Here is a 26,985-nt window from a genome sequence, read left to right on the forward strand (position 1 = left end):
TTTCAAACTGTTTTGGGTTTCCTTTGGGCAGTTCTCAGATGTACCATGACTTGCTAGGTTGCTGTGGGGTTGGGTTCAGCCAACTCGGTGGCTGTCCTGGTCTCCACCCTTAGCCACCACAAGTGACAGTAAATCGCTTGAGGGCAGCATCCCAGTTTTAAATATAATCTTGTCAGTGTCATTATTGGAAGACCCCTATAGAGATTAACTCTTCATTTCACAGCTGAGGAAATAGCTCCTGAGAAATAATTGGCCTGAGGTCCCTCCACGGGCTTTGGCTCCAACCTCAATGTTTGACATTGAGGAAACTCAGGCACAGAGGGAGAAAGGATGCACCTTCTAGCTCTTCATCAACACGATGCTATCCTCTTGGTCATCTAAGTTGTTAGAAATCACTGGCATTTAGAATGCCAGGGGACAAATTCCCATGTCAATTTATTTGTTTACATGAATATCATGAGCTATTGGGCTCAGATAAACATAATGCACATTTGTGAAATTCCATTCTAAAATTATTTACATACTCAACATAACCCACTCACAAATATAAAATAGGAAGCCTCAGTGAAAGGTTTTAAGGATGCAAAGTGCTATATGTTGTTTGCACAGATATTCTGGGAAAAAAGGAGGTGTTTCCTAAAAGTGGTAATTTTCTGAAGACTTTGATCTGCTTACATTTTTTCTTCTGGATAAATACAATTCAATCAACTTACATTTTTTTAAAAAAATACCCACATGATTTAGAGATTGCTATGAATAATAAGTTAGAAGATTCTAGAATGTGTGGATTCTAATAAAACTGATACCAAAAAATTTCTTATTCCCAGAGCTCTATCTCATTTCATATGTCATGAGCACTTACTACACGTAAGGCCCTGGGTTAGGCAATGAGCACTGATTTGGGGAAAAATATCAGGAATTGATACTGCTCGTAGGTGAGAGAAGAGACATGATTTTATCGTTCAGAACTACATCATGATAATGCAGTTAGTGCTGCAAAAATATCAGTCTTTTCCAGATTAATTTAAGGGTTTAACACAATGTATATCAAAATTCTAGAGTTTTTAAAAGACAAAAATGTTTCTAAATTTTATCTTGAGCAGTACACAAATAGGAGTAAGTGAGAAGTTGGAGAACAAAAGCAAGACATAGATTTATCTTATGCCAAATGTACTATACAGACACAAAATTAAAAGTATGGTAGCCACACAAAACTGGCAAAAAAAAAAAAAAAAGAAAATATGGCACAGAAATTACAGCAGTCAGACTCATTCTATTGCATGTATGGATATAGTATGTGATAAAGAACATATAGGAAATAAAAGGAATGAGTTGTACAATGAAACATGCTTACACATTTGGCTAAGTTTTTAAAATTACATTTAATTCTTATATCATATAATAAATACATTCCTGTTGGACCTAAGAATTAAATTAAGTTCATTTCTTATCTCAGCTCATTTGAATAATGCTGCAATGAACATGAAAGGGCAGATAGTTCTTTGACAACTGATTTCATTTTGGATATATATCCAGAAATAGAATTGCTGGATCACATGGTAGTTTTAATTTTTTGAGGAACCTCCATACTGTTTTTCATAATTTACATGCCCACCAACAAGGTACAAGGATTCTCTTTTCTTCACATCCTCATCAAAACTTTTGTGTTTTTGATAATACCCATTCTAACAGGTGTAAAGTGCTAAATCATTATCTCATTGTGTTTTTGTTTTTTTTTTTTTTTTTTTTTGAGAGGAGTCTCCCAGTAGTGCAGTGGTATTTTCATAGCTCACTACAAGCTCAAATTCTTGGGCTCAAGGGATCTTCTCGCCTCAGCCTCACACGTAGCTGGGACTGCAGGCACGGGCCACCATGCTCAGCCAATTTTTCTATGTTTTTGTAGAGACAGGGTCTCACTCTTGCTTAGGCTGGTCTCAAATTCCTGAGCTCAAGCAGTACTCCTGCCTCAGCCTCCCAGAATGCCAGGATTGTAGGCATGAGCCACCACACCCGGCCTCATTTCGGTTTTAATTTGCATTTCCCTGATGATTAGAGACGTTGAGTATTTTTTCATGTACCTACCTATCGGCCATTTGTATCTCTTCTTTTGAAAAATGTCAGGCAAAAGGATTATTCAGTTTCTCTCTCATCTCAGATTTCTTTCTGTTGCTTTGCCTGGGAGCAGGAAATCCTCAATGAAGTGAGAGCAGTCCCTTTTCTCCACCTGAACTCAGCTTTCCTTTTGTATAACATGTTTATTTAGGTTGAATAAACAACGCAGCATTCAAAAGTCACACACACCTGGACCGCCATTCCTTGCTATGTCACGCTTTGGTGTTGAGTGAATCTCACCTCCAGGGTGCCAGGCAGGGAGCGCTGCCTGTCAGTGAATTCATGAGTCTGCAGGGATGGGCATCATTAGCTCCATTTTAAAAACCAGAGAACAGTGTCTCAGGAAGACTCACCTGCATCCTTGTGGGGCCAGGAAATGACAAAATGCGGAAAGAACCAATGGGTGCAGCACAACAGGTGGCGCAGGCCAGAAAGGCAGGCAAGAAGCTTTCTCTGAGTCTCTTAGCTCCCGTACACTGCTTCCTCACAGTGTGGCCCTACGGGGACAGGATTCACAATTTTTGAGTGTCAAGAGGTGGCAGGCATTGGGTTGGGAACTTCCCGCAACGCAGTGAATCCTTTCAGCAACCCAAAGGCTAGAAGTTATTCCCCTCTGATGGATCACAGTGCTGACACCTGAGATGCTGAGAGCTGGTGACCTGCCTACGGCTGTGCCACTCGGAGAAGCTCCTGAGCAGTCCCTGCGGGCTCTGGGGAACGGCGTTCTGATGAAGCACAGCCCCTCACTGAGCAGAGACGGTTAACCACGTGCCCTCCGTGCTCCCATTCCGAGCACCCTCAAGCCTGTTTTATTACCTTTATTGTTGTCTTTCCGTGGTGGAAATTTCTGTGGAATCTCACAGCCTCTTCTTCTGCCGTACTTCCTTTCTTCTGCTTCTATCCAAATTCACCACCCTAAAGCCCCAGAGAAGACTAGAACCATTTGCTAGGAAGGGGTTGGTGTGACTTGGAGTGGGATGAGGCAGGGGTTTCCGCTACCTGCGTAGATTTTTGCAAATAAATGGGACCAACAGTTTCCCCAACTGGACGTTTATTTTTTAAGAAGTTTATACATTACAGTTAATGTGAACAGGAACCACCACTGGTTCTCTCCAACTACCCCCACCTGACTTCCCCCACCTCTAACTACACACTTCCCTGTGCACGCTGACACATGAGAAAGAAAGGCTTCATCAGCAAAACCAAACACAGACACTGCAAGTGACTTCCATCCCCACAGCTCCCCAGCCCCTGCTGTTGCTATAGGCAACCACTGCCAACAGGTACCACAGGTTTGGGGCCACGTGGCAAGGCCAGCTGCATGTCACACTGCAGCTCCAATAACGGTGTGTGGGCGAGCAAGGGACACTCACCGGACGTGCTCTGGAATTAGTCCTTCTCAGAAGAGCCCCGTTTGTCAATCTCAGATGAAAGGAGAGCAGTTTCTCCAGAGAGAAAGTTAACAGCTGAATTCTTGATAAAGCAGACACTTCGTTCCCACGGCTCCCTAAAAGCGCAGCCCGTGCTGGGTGAGAAGGTGAGGAGTGAAAGCATCCCACCAGATAGCGAGGGGGCCTGGTGCTGGGCTGAGCTCCTTAGGCACAGCCAGGCCACCATCGTGCCTGGAGCAAGCCCGGCTAAGCCAGCATTCTCATCCCCATGTTAGGGGACGGGTGCATCGCTTACCTAGGCACAAAGCAAATGTGCAGATGAGCTAGGACTTAAAAAAAAAATTTTTTTTTTGTCTGACTCCAAGTTTATTCTCATTCCCCAGCACTGTATTGTCTTCAGGGTGCAGCTCTGGGCATGGCTGCAACTGGAGGGGAGGGGTGCTAGGTATAGACCCAGAAAACTCCTCACACTGGTATCTGCAGACATTCTCACCTGGCTTTGCTGCTGGGGAGCTGAATCGGACTTATCTCTGGACCTACCTCTCCGGCCCTGCAGAGGGGCCAGTCAGCATTGATCTGTCTTCATGACCCTTGCCAATGCTGCGCCCTTCCTTTCTGACCACCCCAGCCCCGGGTGCATGGTCCCTCTGACCTGCCTGCACCTCTGTATCCCACAGTGCCTGTCCTGGAGAGCTATGTAACTCTCAGGTTGAGGTTTCAGACTCTCATCTGTGCAATCCTGAGGCAAGATGCAACATCCTGCCCTCTTACAATCTATTCATCAGTTTAAACAAAGAAACAGAACTAGGGAGACTAAAATCTCCCAGAGTTAAATGCAGCTTAAAATAAAATGAGGTCCTACATGTGAATAAAATACCAGGAACACAGAACTCAGTACATGTGTGGTTTCTACTTGTCTGGGTCCCTAGTACTGTGCCAGGCATATAGAACAGATATTAATAGTATATATTCATAATGTCCTATTCCATCAGCAAATGAGTCGATGATGTCCGCAGAAACAAAGCCTGTTGGCACTCTTAGCTCCCCTTATGTGGAGACGGAAACTCCGGAGTCCCACTCAACAACTTAAACTAGGTCAGGTTTTGTTTCTGTTATTTATGAATGAATTCAATTGTACTCTCAATCAATCATTCCGATTGGTCTTGCTGAATGGGGAATTAAGTCAGTTCCATACAAAACCTGAATATTCTGCCCATCTCAGAATTAGCCAGAGACTGATTAACAACCAATCTTATCCAGTGATTGATGGAATGACCTCGATAGGACCGAGAGAGGAAGGAGAGGATGCATGTCTTTGGTTGGGGGATTTAACTTCACATCTCAATTTTGTCATCTGTAACATAAGGATGAGGAAACAGATAAAAATAATATAATGCCAATAACAGCAATAAAATAAGCTACAGTTTGGTGAGCCACTACCAGGTCCTGGGATTTCAATATAATCACATTGTTTCTTAATTTTTCTTTTCCTTTCTTCCTTTCTTTCTTCCTTCTCTTCTGTGATGGTTCATTTTATGTCTCAACTTGGCTGGGGCTGCTGTGCCTAGATTATTTGTTCTAACATTATTCTGCATGTTTCAGTGAGGTGTTTTTTGGATGAGATTAACATTTAAATCATTTAAATCCTATAGACTTTGAGTAAAACAGATTGCCCTCTATAATGTGGGTGAACTTCATCCAATCAGCTGAAGGCCTGAATAGAACAAAAGACTGACATCCCCTGAATGAGAAGCAATTCTGCCAGCAGACTGCCTTTGAACTTGAACTGTAACTCATCTCTGAATCTCCACCCTGCTGGCCTATGCCATCAGATTTCAGACTCCCCAGGCTGCCACAGTTGTGTAAGCCAGTTCCTTAGAATCAATCCCTCTCTCTCTCTCCTCCCATATATATATGTATATACACACACACACACACATACATGCACACATATATACACACATACATACATACACATGCTGCTGCTTCTGTCTCTCTGGAGAACCTAATATCCTTTCTTCTTTATTTCCCTCCTTCGTCCTTTTCTCCCTCCCTCCTTCCTTCTTCATTGATAAGGCGATTGGCTGAAGGAGATGAAGAAATTGCTCAAGGTCAGCTAGTTCACAAGTAGCCAAAGCTGGGACTGAATTTCAGGTGGGTCTCACTCCAAAGCCTCCATGGACTCAACAGTTGCATTTAGTGAACCGTGAGGTATTAGGCAAGCCAGCGGGTAACTCTTCTGGCAGGTCTTAGATCACCCAGCAGATCCAGCTTTGGCTTCTCATCTCTGTACTGCACCTGTGAGAGCTGCAACGAGACCGCCCAAGACTGTCTCAGATCTTCTGGGGCCTCCCGGAGCCCCACACCAGGCATTTATTATCTCTTTGTTTGCAAGTACAGTGGACATGTTATCAGTGTTAACATAGCATTTCATGGAAAAAAGTGAAACTGCATTCTACGCATGGGTCTAGTCCACATCAGATGCGGTTAAGCTGCCCCGCCAAGCTCTCCAGCCTCTCCCTCCCCACCCGCCTACCCTGCGGAGCTCACACCTCCACCCACTCTCCAGCAGCCTGCCCTGCCTGGGCTCCTGGCGGCTGTCTGTTGCCTGCAAACCATTCTCTGCAACGTGGAATGAGGTGTTTAAACTGGAAATTCCACTCACCATCCCTTTCTCTCACCTCAAGCAAAAACCCACCAGTTTTACCACCTGTCACAGATACAAATCCAAGCTCCTTAGCATGGCCAAGGCCTCCACTGTCTATTTTCTGCCTTAATATCAAGTCTCAGCTCCCACCAACGCTGTGCCTTACCTTGCGCTCTAGCCGTAATAAATGGCAGACATTTTCCCCTGAGGGAGGTTGTATTACTGTTCAAAGTAGTCAGTGCTGCTCCTCTGGGCTCCTCCCTCCCTTGATGTCAGTGTTGGCCATGAGACCTGCTTTGGCCAATGAAGTGCAGCAGGAAGTGACAAGTGCCACACCTGACCCAGTTGCCCTTCTACCACATGTGCTCTTTGTCCTCTGGCAGGAGACCCACGTGCTCCCCACAGGGGCTGCTCCGTTAGCCTGGATTCCAGAGTAAAGATGGTGTGGGGACAATCCTAAATTAATTTGTGATCCTCATGTGAATTGAGCAAGCAATGAGGGTTTGTAGACAAGATTTGAGTGTTGTTTTGTTGTGGTCACATAACGTGGTCTATGTGGACTAAACCTTCTCTCATTCTCAATTAGGTGGCCCTTGGCCCTTCCCTGAGGGCTCACTGTGCCATGCATTTTATTTTTATTATAGCCCTTATCACATTCTTTTTACATATTTGCCTTGCCAATCAGCTAGAGAAGCCTTCAAGCACAAGAGATTGTGTGCTTGTTTGTCCCTGTTATCTCCGATGCCTGGAACAGCCTGCATTTGGAATGTGTTCTCTGAATGTGTTGAATCAAGCTCTTGGCCCCAAATCTTGTTTAAATATGGATTAATTGAGTTAACACAAATCAAAGAGGTTGTTAGCAATACATAAGGTCAGAGAAAGGTATTGGGGATGTAATTAAGACGAGAATAATATGCATTATAGAAGAGAACAGAGCTTGGAATTTTTCAATAAATAGAAAGTATGGATATATAGTACTGAAAAAAGAATTCTGGACAGGATACCAGGGTCGCTGTAAGGGCATTCAAAAGACTTTTTGAATGTACCATGTAGATTCCCTTCTCCTTTACAGTTGCCAAGAAGGATAGTAGCATTCACAACATTCTTATGTTTAAAGAAAAAAAGATTTGACTGTACAAAAGGGTATAATGAAAACATATCAACTCCTATGAAGCCAGAGAGTCACAGGAGTCATCCCGGCACCCTCCCTCTGCCTCCTCCGCGCTGAGATGTCTCTCACTGTTACGCTGTTAGTTCCGTTCCCCTCTGTACGATTTCTCTGGCATTGTCTTACTGCTATCCTAACACTAGCGATTTACATTGTCCATTTTGGCAGAGCCCAAGACATATAAAAAAATGCATCCACAGGAAGATGAACTTCTTGAAAATCAAACTAAAATAAAAATTCAAGAATGGATATCTGGTTTGTTAATGCATTTATTTTTTTAAAAACGAACACTGATAGGTGCTATGTTCTCATCAGGCACTAGCACCCCTGCCTGAGGATCTTCCCAGTCTAAGAAGTGGTCATGACAAGGATATCCAGAGTCCCTTGCTCTTTTGTCCTGCCACCTGCTTTCCCATAGCATAAGACAGAGACTGACTTACTCTTGAATTTATTAAGACCAAACATCTTATTCGACTGAGGTTGAAAGAGCTCAGGGAATTTCCCTCCAAAATATGGTTCCCAGGCATAATGAGTATTTTGAATTAAAAATCCTTAGAGATCAACAGATATTGGAAGAGACTTTTCCCTTATCCAGATAAAGATAGGATGGAGAAAGATTGTTCTTATTCCCCTCCCTGTTTTCTCACTATCCATTACAGGAAAGAAGACCAAGATTGTAACAGCACCCAAACAGATCCTTTTACAAGGTGACTGTCTTCAAGAATCATTTAAATTCCAAAGAAACTATTTACACATTAATTTCATTCCCCAATCCAATTATCCTCCCTGGTAATCATGTATTGCTCAATAGAATTCTTCTTCTTTCCCTTCCATGACCTGTTTTGCATGACCCAAGCCGCCATTCTTTCTGTAACCCAGAGATAGTATATAAACTTCTGGACTCCCTTGGAATATTGGCCAATTACTCTGTGATCTTCCCCTGTGGGCACAGTTAGATAAATGTGTGTGCCCTTTCTCTTATTAACCTGCCTTACTGTGAGTTGATTTTCAGGGAACTTTCAGGACCTTGGCTCCCACAAGGTCAAGTCTGAAAAGATAGTCAAGGACAGTGAATTTGTCCTCAAGGCCAGGACTAGAACCAGAGTTGCTTGTGTCCTAACCTTAATTTCCCTCCTTTTTTCCTTCATTTAAAAATAATTTTTGAAGGATTATTCAAGAGGGTTTCAAAGATGCTCAGGGAGCTTCCACTATGCTTTTCAGTAATCATGTAGATGATTTCACTCTAATCTCTAAGTTTATTTATTTGGATTATAATGTATGGTCTGCACATTGTCATCAGAGTACAGCTCTGGAGCTAGGGAAATCAGGCAGACCTGGTCACGTCTTGGCTCCAGTCTGACCTCTGCATGTTTTCAGACAAGTAACTTAACAGATTGGAGCCTCAGTTTCCATTTCTGTTAAACATGGGATGCTACCTATCATCCACTGTGAGGATTACTAGAGAGCACACCTGGGAAAGCGCCTCTGAAACTGATAAGAGGTGCGTTGCTGCGAGCCACTGCCGTGTCAGATGGCTTTGCATACACTGGGGGCTCAGAGGAATTAATAGTTTTCTGTTCAACTGGGCCAAGTGTAAGCTTAGAATTTCCCGAATACATAATTTCATTGTTAGACATAGTGTTAGTATGTGGGATTTAAAATTACATACTTTTTTCCTTTCCTCGTTAGTTACAGCAAGCTTTTTCTCAGTGAAAACATTTCCTTTGTGACTTGCATGCAATCACTGTGATTTCCTAATAAGGACATACATTCAAAGTCTGCTCAAGGCCTCTATTTCCCAGCACTTGGGGACTGCAGATTAGGGGAGTAACCACTGGGGCTGTCATGCTAATTGCCCATTCAAGTTTCCGTCCTAAACTCTGATGAGCAGAACAAAGCATCCAAGAAGACAGAACAAAACAAAAAGGAGTTTATTTAAAAATGTGATTTTTTTTTAGGTTTGTATTTATAAAGGTTCTAATTCCAATTGACAACTTTTAATGTAGACCATAAAAAATGTAGTTGTTCAGTTAATGGATAATTTTGATCAATCGTGAATGATTGATTCACTCATTCAACAGATGTGGCAAATCTTGGGATGCAAAGATGAATCTGAATGCTTCCGTATTCAAGGTGCTAACAGGCCAGTAAGAGAAGGAAATCAGTAAATAAATACAAAAGTACGATATAAGTTCTCTGATGAAATTCGGCATGGGAATAGAACACAATTCTGCTGAGGGAGAGAAGGAGAGAACAGGTCAAGAGAGGCTCCTTGTAAGGGACTGTAGGTTGAGCAGGTGTTGGCCAGACAGGTGTGCCAGGACAGAAGCCGGAGGTAGACGGTCATTCAGAAAGTGGGGTAAGTGTGAACAGGGACATGGAAACACAGAAAAATTCTGGGAATAAGGAAGCAATCCTGATGTGTAAGGTGATGTAGGGTAATGGGCAGTGGCAGGGCGGGGGGTAGTGAAGACTGGCAAGAGGAAAAGACAGAGAAATAAAGATCTTCTGGGCAAGTGGAGATGAGGACTTGACCCGAGGGAAGCGGAGGAGAAGGGGGAGCAAGGTTGGTTCAGGCAGTGGCATCACGGCCATGTTCACGTGGGAGAGGCTGGAGTCTGGGACAGCACGTAGCTTCCTATTAAAACTTGGTCTACCAGAAACATGGTGGCATTACTGAGAAAGGAAACCTAGGTGGAAGAGACTTTTTTATTTATATTTTCTTTTAATTCCAGGAAATAAAATCGAGCTCTTTTTTATGTGTAAATGTAAACCAATGTAAAGAATTTTCTTAGCTGGTAGCTCATGAGACTTAAGAAATAAAAGTAAAATCCGAAGGCACCCAACCAACTGAACAGACACTCTCTTGGGGAAGGGGACCCCAGAGAAACCTTAAAAACTGAGTTCCTGGCCATGATGGGACATGAGGTCAGGCACATCTGGTTATACCCCCTCCCTCGCTAACTGCCTTTAGAAGTTCTTTCCTGTGGGTTAAACAGAAACTGGCTCTTTCAGAAGACTGACTCCACTGCTGAAGTCAAGCAACCGCCCGAAGCCTCTCCTCCCTCTCCACAGGTTCCACACAGCAGCTGGGCAGCATTTCTTCCCCAGGACAGGACAGGAGACCACCCACCATGGAGTGGCTCTGAGCAGTTTACCAAGACTGAGCACAGAGGGCCTTCGTGTCCTCCTTGTCACCTTTTGACATCAAAGGGCCGAAAACTCCACCCTGGGATCCTACTAATGCTGCCCGTCGTGCACATGGGTCCCACAGCTCAGTTGTGCGTGTGTGCTTCTCCTTTCACAAACATCACATCTGGATACTCAGCCTCCTTGCTCGGCGTAAATCCCTGTTCCTTTTACCCTCCCGGAAGCGCTTGCTCTCCGCTCCTGCCCTGAGCCATGCTTCTCAGCCTGCTCCTTTCCAAGTTTACGAGCCTTGTGATTCTTCAGTTGACAGACCATAGAACACTTGCCCTTATATAAGTTCACGAACAATATATTGTTAATAGCAGGAAAAACAAGAGTGGAGATGTAGGAGGAAACAGAAGGAAAAAAAAAAAACTAAATGGAAAACATGTGATCTATGGAGTGGGACAGAGGATTCAAGACTGGACTAGACCACAAAGTAAAATTTGACTTCAAAGACAATTATGCAAATATATGGGTGTTAATAGTATGATAATTAAATAAGCTAATGTGTATAAAAACTAAAATACTTTCTACCTTTTTTCCTCCCTTCCGCTCTTCCTTGTTTTTGCTGTATTTTGATATATTGAAGATTCCCAGGCTGATGTTGCGGCTGAGATCGAAGGAATGTGAGGTCCTCCCACATCCGGATAACTCCCTCTCTGTTCCCATGCTCCTTTGCTTCTTTCAGGAATCTCTGAATGATGAATTAGCATTTATTACCTTCCACAAGACTGGTTTCCTTCTTCAAGACCTCCCTCTGCTGAGGATCTCTCAGGCCTTCTGTCTACTAACTCTCTCCCAGCTCTCTGACATTTAATTTCTCTATTTGCTCTGACAGCTTTCTCTTGACCTTCTGACATGTGCATTTTCCCTCCAATCTAGAAAAGACAAACCGGCATTTCCCTTAATCTTGCTCTTCCTGTCCCACATTTTTCCTCCTTGTCATTTTGTCCCAAGCAAAGCAATTAACAGATGGACTCTGAACATCATTTCACACTCACTCCTGAGCTTCCTGGACCTGGATTCTTCACTGAACTGAAAATATATTGGTGTGTATCTGTCCCCATCCCAGCTTGGACCCAGATGAGGTGCCCAAGAGCTGGAGCGCTGTGCTGGGGGCTGGGACAGAGAGGCATGTTACAAAACAGCAGGAGGCAAGTCCGAGGTGGCCCTCGCTTGAGGAAGCTGGAGGTGCCGTCCACACTGGGTTAAGAAACCAGGAGAGAATGAGCAGAAGAGGAGAAAATTTATATGGGAATTTGATTAGAGTAGTAGCTACCGGAAGTAGAAATTGTCCTCCTTTCTTTATTATCAGGCAAATGCATCCTTGTTGAGAATAAAACCTTACAGAAAACCCAGTGCCCAGTGCCGATGAGAGCTGTCCTCACTGACACCGGGGGAGGACAGCTTGCCCAGTTGGTGCCGTAAAGGCAGGGGCAGAACAGAGGACTCCTAAGGTTGCCAAGGTCTCCTTGTGCCTGGTCCAGGCGCCTTTTCTCCATCTCTCCTCCTCCAGATCTCTACCACTTTGAACACCTTCTCTCCACTAACCTTCCCCTCACATTTCCCTGCCCTCACTTCCCTGCCTTAGACCTGAGGCTGTGGGGAAGTACAGGACACTGGTTACTTTCCGTTTCTCTAATTCTTCTGTGGAGTTTTTGCTGGCTCAGTTTCTCCCTCATCCCATCTGAGCTCTGTGCTCCCCTTTCTTTACCCCCCTCTGCTGTGGAGAACTGATCTGATCTGTCACCTCTACAGGGGACGACCCCATTTGCACCCCAAAGCCAAGCCAGCCTCAAGGATTAATGTGGCCTGAACCCCTCCACTGTCTTGACTCTGCACATCCAACATGAGCAGTCCCTGTCCCTGAACACATTCCTCCTCCTCCCAACAGCCTTTCTCTTAATATCTCTGCTCATACATAACTCTTGCCACTGCCCCAGGTCCCATAATTGGTCAGTTAACTAATTTCGTCTGTTTTCCCTTTTAATTTTTTTTTTTACATCTGTCATTTTGTCTCCACCTCATGGCCTCTGCCTTAGTTCTCAGCGGGACTCATGTAGTGGTCTCTGCCTATTACCTCTGGGTCCTGGCATCCTCTCTCCCACCAGCTCTCACAGTCTGACCTTCTGCAAATGTTGGAGCCTAAGCACAGCTTCTTGCCACACATCTGGCCAACCCAGACTCAAACCTGGGTTTTCCGTTTTCTGCCTCCAAATTCTATATTCCGTACTTGACATTTTCATAACTGGGATGTTTCATGCAGTATGTACAGACACCAGAAAAGGTGGGAACTTTATACATTGGAAACAGGTGAAGAATAAATACCAAGTTCATTCACTTGGTTGTTGAATAGATCGTAGAGCATAAGAGGAAACATGGAGCTAAAATGAGCCCTGCAGAAAGGCACTGCAGTGTGAACCTGAAAAGCAGGGGAAGGAGCCCCTTCCCATTGATTCTAACAACTCTGTGACACAGACACCATTCCCCAGACCCCACCCATTTCACATTTGAATAACTTCAGACTCGGAAAAATTAAGAAACCTTTCCAAGCTTGCCCAGCTTGGAGCAGAGGCAGGCATCTCACCTTGTTTGTCTCCAAAATTGGTTTCTCCTTAGTTCATCATGTTCTTTAAAATCTGAGAACTGTAACCACATTCTCATATGCAGGCACGTGCACACACAACACACACACGCACATGCGTGCAAACACACATACACTTGCAGCCCTGCCAGTGGAGAGTAAAAGGCGCATGGTAGATTCATTTAACAGTTAATGGATTAAATCACCATCTCTTTTCCTTAGTTCCTAAATCATTTCTCCTGTTTCTTATTCTGTACCATGTTCTTCATGCCCATGTCCTAAGGATAAATTTGTAAGGAAATGCATCTCTTCAACAGTATAACAACCTTACTTGCTCCCTCTCCCAGACACTGAGCTTAGCAAAGTTACTTGCAAGTAGTAGGTCTTGCCCATGCGGCTTTGCTCTTCCATTTATCTGCAGAAACCCATTTGCACCTGAGTTCAAGGTCTTGGGTAGTCTAGTCTGTAATCGCTGGCTTGGCTGACCTCCTTGGAGAAGCATCAAGACCCCTGCCTGCTGCCTCCACCTCTGAGCCGGTAGTCAGGCCCTTCCCAACCTCCCAGGGGAGCGAGTTCCCGCCAGTCAGCTCATTTACATCATAATAACATTCTGTGTTCCGTGTCTTTCTACCTTAAAAAAGCAATGAGTGCTTTTGACAGTCTTTCTTTCCTGATGAGATGTCTGATAAGCTGTCTCTCTTAGACAAAAAGTTACTTTATCACAGTGTTTTACAAACAGGGAAAGAGTTGTCAAGATCCAAATGAAAGTGCTGTCGACTTCTCCAGCTCCGAAATGCAGCAGCAGCAGCGTGGCAGCAGGCATCTGAGCCAAGGCACCGCCGATGGGACACACCCAGAGGAAGACTTTTGAAGAGGACCATGGAGGTACAGCCAACCCCTCTTCAACACAGAACAGTGTCATGCAAAGAAAGAGCTCTCCATCCGTCTCGGACTTGGGTTCAAATCCTGCTTCAACTTACTTACTAACCTAGGGCATGTGGCTAAACCTCTCAGCCTCAGTAGAGCCATCTAGTCTCATAAAAGGGAAAAGAAACTATTAATATCATGTAGGAAGAGCCAGCTACATGCCAGACACTCTGGTCATTACATGTTTACAAACGTCACTTCACCGTATCCTCACAAATCTAAGAATTGGAGATCATTTCCCCTCCTTTCCAGATTGTTGAAAGAAATAAATTTTTTTGATAACCACCTTATGCCCCTTTCTTTTTCCTCCAAGGAGCCTAGGAGTCCACATCCAACATATTCGTATCTTTATTGAGTAGGGTATAGGGAGCCCAAATTTACTGAGGCCATCCAAGGTGTCACGTACCATTTTGGCATTTTATATCCTTAGTTTATTTTTATATCAGAACTAGAGGCAAATAGTATTATCCCCAATTGTGGAGGAAAAGGACTGAGAAAGGGGCCATCTCTAGCCTGGAGCTACCCAGTCAGGGCTAGGTCAGGATTCACACTCAAGCCTGGCTAGCTCTGAAGGCTCTACGCTTCACACACCACACGCTTCCCACTCTTTTATTCCAGGGCTTATGAAACCATTGGAAGTTGTCTCATCATTGTTGATTAACAAAATCATTTTATAAGTCACATCACCCAATCTTTATTAAAATCTTCCAGAAAATTCCAGTTTCTGATAGTAGTGAATCAGTATTGAAATTTACTGTAGTTTGGGTTTTTTTATACTTAATTATGCTAATTGCTATTTCTAAGCATACTTAGCATTTTGAATTATTTAGTGTAATTACGTCAAACAACATGTTTAATTTGTCATGTCAAGTACAATAATTAGTAATAGTTCTTGAAAGTATGTCATTACAAATTTGAGGTATTTAGAAGGTGTAATTATGTCAGATGTGATAATACTAAAGAGTAATACTAACACTTATAGAAAAACGTTGCTGCAAATATTTTGAAAGTTAAACGTTTCGGCTATTTTAAATATCTTTGTTGTCCAACAAAAGTCAAATCTGGTATGGTTTAGTGGTTTGCTTTTTAATTAAGAGAATAAAAATGAAATCGTGGATAACAGTTGAACTAATGTTTAATCCATCAAATGCCCCTTCCTTGTTTTTGTTGTTGTGGGTTTTTTTTTTGGTTTTTTTTTTAACTCTGGAGTGAATACTAGTGGTTTTCCATATTAAGTAGTTCCGCTTAAAAAATGACTCTGGGGAAATAAGGACAATCCAGAAACAAATGGATTTTTTTCCAGATATGGAAATTTCAGGCAAAACCAAGAGAGTAAGAGGTGAGTTAAGTGGTTCGACCATTCTGTGGCTGTGTGGCTTGCCAAATCACTGGCATATTTCATTTTCAGTCACCTGTGCTGAGAGTTGGGGACAGTGCATGCTGTTTGTGGAGGGGAAATGAGATGACGATAAGTTGCTTTGTAGTTATGGGTAGTTTGGTGGTGTATATACTGTCATCATTATCTGGATAGTCCAGACTTAATCAAGAGCGATAGCAGGAAACGAAAGGATTGCATATGGCGGTAAGCTGCTTACCAGCTGGTTGGTCCTGGACAAGCCATTTTGCCTCTCTGAGCTTCAGTTTTCTTAGCTATGAAATAAGAAAAATAATACAAATTTCAAAAACAAGTTGAGGACAAAATGACCTTTACTTGATGAGTGTTGGCTTTGCATTAAAGCAGAGCCCTGTGGCTACATATTAGAGAAGGTAGATCAAGAGTCTTGTTCTTCCTCCACCCCTCATTTTCCAGTTTCTTAGAAAACTGAGTGTGGTTTTTAAGGGCCTTGGGTTTAGACACCCTTGATTTAGAATCCCAGCTCTCACCACTTAAAGGTTGAAAGTAAACAAAGGACGCTCCCCCTCCCTTCTTCTTTAAGTGTGTATATATTTGGGGCAAGGAGAAGAAAAAGGACAATTTATAATAGAACAGGTATTCTCCTTCCCACCCAAAACTGATGATTCTGGGGGGGGGATCCTTTTGTTATTTTCACTACTTGTTTTACATTAGAGTCATACCTCTCGGTGTGCAAGACTCACACCTGGTGCCCACGTCCTACAGGGCCAATTTCACTTCCAAGAGCCTGTTAAACTCTACCTTCAAGTGGCAAGGCTGCCCCGACCCTGCAGGTGACAGACAAATAGCTGTCTGTCCTTCCAGACTCGTCCTAGGCATTACCTCTTCTGTAGAACCCTTCTGTTCTGTAACTTCATTCCTTGGAGTAGAATTGATTATGCCCTTCTTTGTGGCCCTAATTAAGCTGCACATTATCTCTTCGGTAATTTTATCGTAGACCCCTGTTCTTACTTGCTTTGTTTCTTCCATTACAATAATTGGAACTCTTTAAGGGGTAGGGCCTGTGTCTTGAGTGTTAGATGAATATCTGTATATTCCCCAGTATTTAGCACTGGCCAACTGGCCAGGCATATGGTAAAAGTTAAGCAAATGTTTGTTCAATGAGTTAATAAATGAATCAGCGTTGGCATGATGTCTAAAATGAAAGCTCGAAATAAAAAGCATTCAGAATTTGAATTCAAACAAAAGTGGTTAAGTTGTTCACTCATTCATTTATTAATTCTACGATCACTATTGATCATTGGCTAAAGTACCAGGCACTTGGCTAGGCTCTGGGGATGTATCGGTGAACTAATTTAACACAGATACATTTTCCTTATATTTTGGTACAATGTTTCTCAAAGTGTGATTGAGGAATTACCTACATCTGAATCAAAGGGGGATGTTATAAATGAATACTTATATCATGGATATTATAAGTGGGTCACATCCTCTCACCTGCTAAATTAAACTCTCTGGATATAGGCCATGGAATTTCCATTTTTAACAAATACTTGATTCTTCTATTTCTTCAAGTTTTAGAATGACTAGGTTACATGTTGACTTAGTTACATGCAAAGTGTGTGAACTTGGAATAGTTATTCAACATCTCAGAACCACAATTTCCTCATCTGTAAAATGAGACCAGCACTGCCCAGCACAGACTTTAGTAGAGGGCTATAAATCATCTCTTTAAGGTGCCTCCTAGGTGTTTAGTTAATGTTCAGTTTTTGTTCCAAAGGAAATGATGCTGCAGGTTCCTGTGCTCCAGGAAATGGCCTGAACATGTGATTTTTCCAAATCAAATCTAGTTTTACTGTAGTAGAACATATATCTGTTCAAAATGAACAGCCACTTCACAGGTTGTCAGTTTTGCCAGCTTTGATCTTTCATAACATGTTTTCAATTCCATTTGGCAACAATTTATCAAGTACCCACACAAATGTATATGACAAAGATGCCGAGGTGAAGTTTTTGACTTCTGGTCACTCATGGTCATATTGGGGATACAGACCCGTATATATTAGTTATGGACCAGGCAGGGAAATGAACCATTCGGAGTCTTGAAAAAAGTTAGTTATTCAGGGATGAAAGGTGGAGAAGCCAACCAGAGCACAGGGAGGCAAGACAGAAATTGGGCAGAGCCGTAAACTGCTCCCACACCTTGGCTGGAAGGACAAAGAGGAAGGCAGCGTCATCAGCGCCCGGATGCTGAGATCACCTGGCCCAAGCTGCAGCCACCATGAGCTTCCCTGGAGGGAGCTGGAGACACAGCACAGAGTGAGCCGCTGCTGGCACAGAGGGAGGGAAAGCAATGTCCTGGCTTTGTCCTTCTTCTCACCCTGCCGTCTCTTGCCATCTCTTGTGTTGACTCTTTGGAGTTAGGCCCAGAATTGGCATAGTGTCACTTCTGCTGCATTCTGTTGGTCAAAGCAGGTCTTGCTGGGTCAGATTCAATGGGAAGGGAAATACTGTCCCCTTCTTGAGGGATGAGTGGCAGCTAAGTACAGGGAAGGGGGAGGAGCGGCAGCTAAGTACAGGGAAGGGAAAAGTTGTTGGCAACTGTCTTTGTAGACCACCTGTGTCAACATTTTAAGCAAATTGCTTAGGAATAATGTCAAATAGAGTAATTAACTTCTCAGGAGAAGAAGAACCATGGGCTTTGGGATGTAACATGGACAGTTAAGAAGACCAGTAACTGGCTGTGACCCTGCTGTCCTCCAGCCCATGCCACTATGCACTAGCTGACACACAGCACAGCATTTAAGGCCTGGAGTTGACCGAGGGCCAGAGCAGGGAGAGTTGCTTCATTGCAACAATACCCTGTCCCTGAAAATCCTTCCAGACCTTCAACGAGCCACATGCTTACCCTTTTGCAGTTCTGCTTTTTTTTTTTTTTTTTTTTATTAACTCCTCCCAGGTTTCATCTTGAGCTTGGTAGTGATCAGGAATTGTTGCTGTGATGTGTCTTCATGAAACCTGCAATTAGAATCCTGGCTTTGCAGTTTACTAGCTGTCTGATGTTGGGTAAGTCCTGGGGCTCTTCCGAACATCATTTTCCTGGTCTTTAACTTGATGACAATCATGCCTTCCATGGAGAGAAATCAGTATTACTTTTCTTTCTCATTCTTTTCCACTCTCCTACTCTCCTTTTATTCTTTTCTTTGTGAATAACTCTGCATAGTTCTATGTGATGCTTTAAATACCCTTGCATTTAACTTTGATAGTTTTTAACTATAAGCAGAGTTCCAGGCACACATTGGGAACATCATATATATGTTTTATGAATCAATAAATGACCAAATGATTGAATTTTATAAAGAATACGTTCTTATATTCAAAGAGATGTGCTTTTCAAGTGATGTGAGCACACATGCTATGCGAACAGGGACTATGGGCTGCTATTACTCAGTGGTGCCAGGATACGCTGAGGTCCCCACCCAATCCTGAGACATTGCATCATTCCTGGAAGAGCACCTTGGTCATTCCCCTGAGTCTTTCATCCTACAAAGAAGAAAGGACTGCTCAGGTGGAAATTAAAGACCCCTAGAAAAGAGAACAAATAATTTACAGTCAATCATGCTGAGGAAGACAGTGTGATAGTGGTGAAGAAAGTGCATTCCAAAGTCCATCAAAGTAGAATCAGATCTCAACTCTGCTTCGTCCTACTTGTTCTAGAACTGGGGTGCAAAGTGGAGGCAGGGGACAGAGAAAGGAGGGAAGAGCAGTTGCAATTCATGTACATGTGCTCCAGAAAGAACAGGAGCTGGAAGCCTGGCTCTGCTCTTCTTTCCTCCAGCTACTAGAACTACATGCCTTTTCACAAACTGAAATTTTAAAGATACAGCCATCATCCTAAGGGAAGTAACTCAGGAATAGAAAAATAAATGCCACACGTTATCATGTATAAGTGCAAACTAAAACTGTGGCTACACAAGGGCACACAGCTTGGTAGGATGGACAATGGGGACTCACAGGGTGCAGGATGAACGGTGTCTGTGGGGTACAGCGGTACCCAGCTTCACCACTGTACAATGTATACATGCAGTGGAATTCAACTTGTACCCTCTAAACCTATTAAAATAAAAAAATTTAAAAATAAAGTTATATATTTTGGGTAGAATATTGTCTTGATAGATAAACCGATTACTTTATTTGAATGTGTTGGAGTTTCTAAAGAATAGTCTCTTCCATGGCACATTTCTAAGTGATTTTCAAGAACCATTTGACTGTATTTCATGTGCCACCTATATTAATTTTATAGCCCTACTTCCACATGAAAATATGTTTTTATTACATGTCACCAGAGGGACACAGAGTAGGCCCCACACAGTGGATGTATTATATTGGACTTCACTTAGTGAGTGCTCATATCTACCAGGCACCATGCCAAGCCCTTTGCACGCATCGCCTCCAACCCTTGCAGTAGACACTATTATTTCCATTTAACAAAGAGATGCAGAGAAGGCAGCCATCCCGCTGGGCCTGCTCAGCCAGCACCAGGCGAACCGGAATTCCAGGCTGGCTCCGGCTGACACACGGCCCATGCTCATTTTGTCTTTCACACTAATTCCCTGAAGCTCGGTGCCACATTAAGAGGCTACTTCTCTTCTTAGGCTTCCTAAGTTTTCCCTTCTGTGAAATGGAAGTTTGGAGTTTCTAACTCTAACATGTGCAATTCCGTGTAATAGCAAGGCAGGATGGCTGCTTGGGACCACAGAGTGCATCCTGCAGGCACAACCCAGAGATAATGCTCTTGACGGGCCTCCAGGTCTTCTGCTGAATCTTCTGTCATCCTGTTGTCCCCCTAGAGCAAGGGTGGGTAGAAGACATGGTAGAGTGAACCGTAGTCTGTACTGTATGGCTGTCACATTTTGAATATCATTTAACAGGGCTGGCAAGGTCATGTGGACGTCAAATCCATTATTTCCTTTTACTGTACTCCTTGTTGAAGGTATTAACTTTTATATCATCCCTCTTTACCGTTGACTATATCAAAAGACCAGGCTTTGGGCCAAAACCTGCTCTGGCTTCAGGGGAGGGATTTGTCTGTGAATCCTGTTTATGCCAGAGATGGTTCACCGTCCATACTCTAAAAAGATCCAATGTGTTGGTCAGGGCTGGTGGGCGCACACACAGGCGCTGAAAGAGACAAGAGACTCTATTTCTGACAAGTGGAAGTGTCATGAGATTACAGATTTGAAGCCAAGATTAGTGACAATTCAGTTAAACTCCCCCTTTCCTGGAGAAAATATTAGTGACCCTGAGCTAGTGGCTTGCACAAGGCCCCAGATCTGAATTTCTTAAGACATTTATCTGAGTCCACAGGGGTTCCAGCTCCAGCTCCACCTTTCTGGCCATACAGGATTTCTTACTGCTAATAGTAGAAATTTCCATTTACCACTATTTGCTTTTACAATTGCTTTGTTGTGTAAAATGCACCATTTCTCTTACCACCCCCTTCTTTTTGGACTGATGAACTCCTGCTCTTTCTCAAAGGCCAGCTCAAATGCTATCTTCCTCCCTGACTACTAAAGGGTCAAAACTAGCTCTTCCTCCCCCCAGGACCCCACCATCATCGGCTTACACGTGCTTTAGCATGTATGGATCATGTTGTAGCGCATCTGCTTCATGGTGAGCTTTTCAAGGGCAGGGTTAATGTTCATACCTTCACTTGCTCACCCAGTGCCCATCAGAGTTTCCAGAACATGGAGGCCACTTAGCAAATATTTACTGAAGACGTGAACTTCACGTATTTAATTTATGTATTTCCTGCTTTGTTCAGATACCACTGAAAGCATATTGGAAGGAAGGAGAGAATGCAAGAATGAGAGAGGGAGAAGAGAGAGAAAGGAATGGAAAACTACAACACACAGAAAACAAAAGTTTGGAAATAATAAAAAATTGGGCTAAAGGACGCAGGCATCTGGCTCCAGCCTTGGGTAACTGTATTCAACACGGCCTTGTGTTGTCTCTCATGCTTTGGTTGAACGGTTCAGAGGCACCAGGAAGGAAGCAAATACCAGGATTTGGTTTTATTACTGCCATAAGTGTGGGATTGGTAGGGTGGGGTCTCCAGGCCTCCCAGCCTTTCAGGATTCAGGTTGCTGGCCCACCCACTACCGGACTCCATAACTCTTGGGCACACTCTGCAGGGCCCAGCAGCTGAACTGAGGTAGGCGTACGCCTTCTGCCATCTTTCCCCTGTCCTTGGTGTATCGCCGAATTCATGATGCCTTTATGTTTCAGCAGCTACCTGGCCTGTCCATCTGCCCTCAGGCCAGTTCCACCTGTGCACTTCTGGAAGCCAGCTGCCTCTTGCAAGTGCTGAAAAATACACACCAAGGCACCAGAAAGAGCTGCCTTTCCTCCCACTGTAAAATAGTTATGAGGGACGCTGTTCGGTACAGAGGCACTTTTTGGTCCACTGAGTTCTGTTCAGCTAAGCTGTCATTGTTTTTCCTTCAGGCTGTCTGGCAGTTATGCCAACCAGAACAACGAGCATAGCTGTTCAACATTCATATCCTGTGGCTTATTTTGGGCAATTTGATCAATATTTCATGAGAAAATTGTTTTTTAGCCCTTTAGAAATGTGATTTTTAAAAGACTGATTGCGTTTTTTAGTAGAATCATTCTTCAAAACCATACTACTTATTTTTATTTACATTAAGCTAAACATATTTAAAACAGAATTTGATAAGTTCTGACACACACATATACATATATATGCCCATGAAACCATCAATATAATCAAGATAATGAATATATCCAGATTCCTCAAAGTTTCCTAGTGTCCTTTGGTAATCCCTGCTTCCTGCTTCTCTTTGTATCCCAGACAACAATGTACTTTCTCTAACTACACATTAGTTCACATTTCCTAAATTTGTACCTAAATGAAATCATATAGCATGTGCTTTTCCTTAGTCTGCCTTCTTTTACTTAGCATAATTATTTTTAGATTCAGCCATATTGTAGTAATATTTGATTCTTTTTATTCCATTATATAAATATACCACAATTTTTTTATCCATTCACCTATTATTTGTTAGCATTAGGGTTATTTCCAGGTCTGATCTATATAAAGCCACTGTGAACACTTCAAACAAGTCTTTGTACAGCCTATGCTTTCTTTTCTCTTGGGCAAATTGGTAAGAATAGAATGGATTATATGGTAGATGCACATTTAACTTTTTAAGAACTTGCCAACCTGTTCTCTAAAGTGGCTTTACCATTTTACATCAAACCAGCAGGATATAAGAAGTACCATATCCTCACCAACTCTTGATATGGTTATCTTTTTAGTTTTAGCAATTCCTATAGGTGTGTAGTGATGTTTCAGTGTGGTTTTAATTTTTATTTCCTTAATGATTGATAATATAGAGCTTATTTTCATGTGCTTATCTTTCATGTGATTATACCTTTTTTGGTGAAGTGCCTGTTCAGATATTTCACCCAATTTTTTTTCTCTAGTTGGGTTGCTTGTTTTCTTCTTATTGAGTTTTAAAATTTTTTTAATGTATTCTGGATACAAGTCCTTTGTCAGATATATGCTTTGTAAATATTTTTTCCCATTCTTGTGTTTCTAGTTTCACTTTCTTAACAATGTCTTTCAAAGAGCAATAGTTTTTTAACATTGAGGAAGTCCAATTTATCAATTTGTTCTTTCTCAGATCTGATTTTTGGTGTCACACCTTTGCCTAACCTTAGCTCACAAAGGTTTTCTTCTAGAAATTTTATGGTTTTAGTTTTACATTTAAGTCTATAATTTATTTTGAGTTATTTTTATATATGGTGGAAAATGTAGAGCTAAGTTGATTTCATTTCATTTTTGTATATGGATGTCAAATTGTTGCAGCATCATTTGCTGAAAAGATTGATCCTTCTCTACTGAGTTGCTTTAGCATCTTTGCTGAAAATCCATTATCCCAATATGTGTGGGTCAATTTCTGGACTCTCTATGCTGTTCTATTAGTCTCTCTCTCTCTGTATATGTGCATTAATGCCAAACTGTTTTGATAACTGTATCTTTATAATAAGTCTTAAAATCAGGGAGTGATCATTTTTCAATTTTTTTTTTCTCTTTTCAAGTTTGTTTTGGCTATTATTGGTACTATGTGATTTCATGTGAATTTTAGAAACAATGTGTTGATTACTACTGAAATGCCTTTTGGGGATTTGATTTGATTGCATTGAATCTAGAGGTTCATTTGGGGACAATTTATGTCTTAACAATATGAAGTCTTCTGACCTATGAATAAGGTACGTATATCTCCACTTATTTAGGTCTTCATTAATTTATCTGTACAAAGTTGCATAGTTTTCAGTATAAAGGACTTTCACATATTTTGTTATTATCATTATGAAACTACTTTCATTATTAATAGCAATATCTTGTCCTCTAAAATCTACTTTGATGTTAATATAGCTAGGTTTATTTTTAGTAGTGTTAGCATGATATATCTTTTTCTATCTTTTTACATTTAACCTATTTAGCTCTTTATACTTAAAGTACATTTTTACAGGCAGCACATAATTTTATTGTTTTTGTATAAAATATGACAATTTCTACCTTTTAGTGGGGATTTCTAAACTGTTTAAATTTAATGCACTTATTTCTATAGTTAGCTTCAAGTCTAGCATCTTGCTATTACTTTAAATTTTCTAACTGTTATTTGTTCTCATTTTCTTCTTTCTCTGCATTTACTTTGGATTAATTGTGCATTTCTTATGATTCAGGCCAGATGTGGTGGCTGACGCCTGTAATCCTAGCACTCTGGTAGGCTGAGGTGGGTGGACCCTTTGAGCTCAGGAGTTCGAGACCAGCCTGAGCAAGAATGAAACCCCATCTCTACTAAAAATAGAAAAAATGAGCCGGGCATGGTGGTACACACCTGTAGTCCCAACTACTCAGGAGGCTGAGGCAGGAGGATTGCTTGAGCCCAGGAGTTTGAGGTTGCTGTGAACTAGGCTGACCCCAGGGCACTCTAGCCCAGGTAACAGAGCTAGATTCTGTCTCAAAAAAAAAAAAAAAAAAATCTCCTCTGTTGGTTTATTAGCTATAACTCATTGTTTTGTTATTTTAGTGGTAGCTTTAGGATTTACACTGTACATCTTTAATTTATCAGAATCAAACCTATAGGTGATATTATACTACTTCCTATATGGTATAAGAACTTTAACATAATATGTTTTCATTTCTCCTCTCTCAGACTTTATATATTTTACTTATACATGTTATTATGCATACTCTCATTTTTATTAGTGGTCAGTTATCTTGTAAAAAGATTTAAATACTAAAAAAAAATTTTCACATATAATCATTTCTAGGGCTCTGATTTCTCCCTCTAGACTCATATTTCTATTTGATATTATTGTTCTTCTGCCTGAAGGACTTCCTTTAACATATATTACAGTGTGTGTCTGCTGGTGACAAGGCTTTTGGCTTTTGTATTTCTGAAAGTTTTTTATTTCTTTTTTGTCTTTTGAAAAGATTTTCCCAGGTATAGAATTTGAGGTAGACAATTTTTTCTATCAGTGCTTTGGAGATGTTGTGGCACTGTCTTTGCTTGGACTGTTTCTGATGAGAAATCTGCTGTCACTCTCACTGTTGTTTCTGTGTATAAAAATGTGTGTTTTTTCTGGCCATTTTAAAGATTTTTCTCTTGATTGCTGGTTTTGAGCAATTTGGTGATGATATGCACTGGCATAATTTTCTTCACATATCTTAGATCTGTAGGTTTTTAGTTTCATCAAATTTGAAAATTTTTTGGCTATTTTTCCATAAAATTTATTTTCCACCCTTCTGTTTTCTTCTCTACTTCAGGGACTTCAAATTATATATTGGGCTGCTTGAAGTAGTTCTACAGCTCACTGATATTTTTAATTTTTAAATTACTCTTGTATCTGTGGTTCACTTTTTTAATTGCTATGTCTTTAAATTCACTAATGAATTCTTCCAAAATGTCTAATCTGAAATTAATCTTATCCAGTGTACTTTTCCTCTCACATGTTATAATATTTCTCTTGTAGAAGATTCATTTGGCTCCTTTAAAAAAAATCCTTTATGTCTCCACTTAACTTTGTGAACATATGGAATGCATTTGTAATGACTGCTTTAATGCTGTTGTTTGCTAATTCTAACATATGTGTCAGTTCTGGGTCAGAATCTTTGATTGGATGCCAAACACTGTAAATTTTACCTTGTTGGATGCTGTATATATTTCTTTACTGTTATAAATATTCTTGAGATTTATTCTAGGATGTAGTTGTTATTTGGGAAACATTTGATCCTTTAGAGTTTTGATTTTATTATTTATTAGGCAGATCCAGAGCAGTTTAGGGCTAATTATTCCCATTATTGAGGCAAGATTTTCCTGAACATTCTATCCAATGCCCAGGGAAGAATAATGAGTTGGGTTTTTTTTTTTTTTTTTATCTGGCTGTGGAAACAGGCATTATTTCTGGACCTGTGTGAGTGCCGAGTACTGTTCCCTTTAATCCTGTGGACAGTTTTGTCTTCAGCCTTGGGCTGTTTTTTCATATGCATGGCTTGATCAACATTCTGATGAAACTTGAACAGGCTCCTTTGCATTTCTCCAGGATTCTATGTACAGTTTTCTCCTTTTCAGCACTCTGTTCTGCAAACTCTAGCTTTCTTTGTGGCCTGGAAATCTCAGCTGTGTTTCTCTAGCTAAGGAGTCTACCAGATTCTGCCTGGGTTCTCTCTTCTGTAGCCTGGTCTGCAAACCATCTGAAGGGAGTAGTCTGGGAGAATGGTTGGGCTCATTTTGTTTGTTTTCTTGCTCTTATTGATCACTGTCTTTCATTGCCTGATGTTCAGTGCCTTGAAAATGACTGTTTCATATATATTGTTTGTTCAATTTTTATGTTTTTCAGGTAGGGTGGTAAATCCAGTACTGTTATTCCATCTTGGCTAGATGTGAAAGATAAATTGTATTACCTTTGATCTACACAATTATATCTGTAATATTATCATAGCAACCAAAGGAAAAATATAACTCAATATATATTTATTCGCTTTTCAAACCACTTTTCAGAATTGCATGCATACGGGTGCATTCGGGATGATGGTTAACAGGAATGTCTAGTTCTAGTCTCCTTTTTGATCTTATCTGGACCCAGCTAAAATACCATTATGGTTGTTCTGAGGACAAAGCATTATTGATCTGTGGCATGTAAGAATTAATTTTGTATCATATTCAGTTCTAATAATCATCAAATATGTGAAATTGTTAAGGTACTTTCTTTGAGTCCCTGGGGAAATGAAACACTTTGGAGATACACAGCTAGAGAAGTCCATGTGTCTCAGATAGACCTGGATCTCTCACAGGCCCCCTTAAGGGCCACATTCAAAGAAAGTGATTAACAAATATTGTCGAATGAACAAATAGGTGAAGAAGCTATGACTGTAAAGTGATGAGGCTGGTTATTTGGTGTGAATATAAAATGGATGGAGGGGAAGCCTGGTGATGTGGAAAAAGAACTTTGGACTCAGAGAGAATTGGGATCTAGCTGTAGCTCCCTTATTTAACAAGTAGGGGAAAACAACTC

Source organism: Eulemur rufifrons, chromosome 19 (assembly GCF_041146395.1).
Source record: "Eulemur rufifrons isolate Redbay chromosome 19, OSU_ERuf_1, whole genome shotgun sequence".
In the NCBI taxonomy this organism is placed as follows: Eukaryota; Metazoa; Chordata; class Mammalia; order Primates; family Lemuridae; genus Eulemur; species Eulemur rufifrons.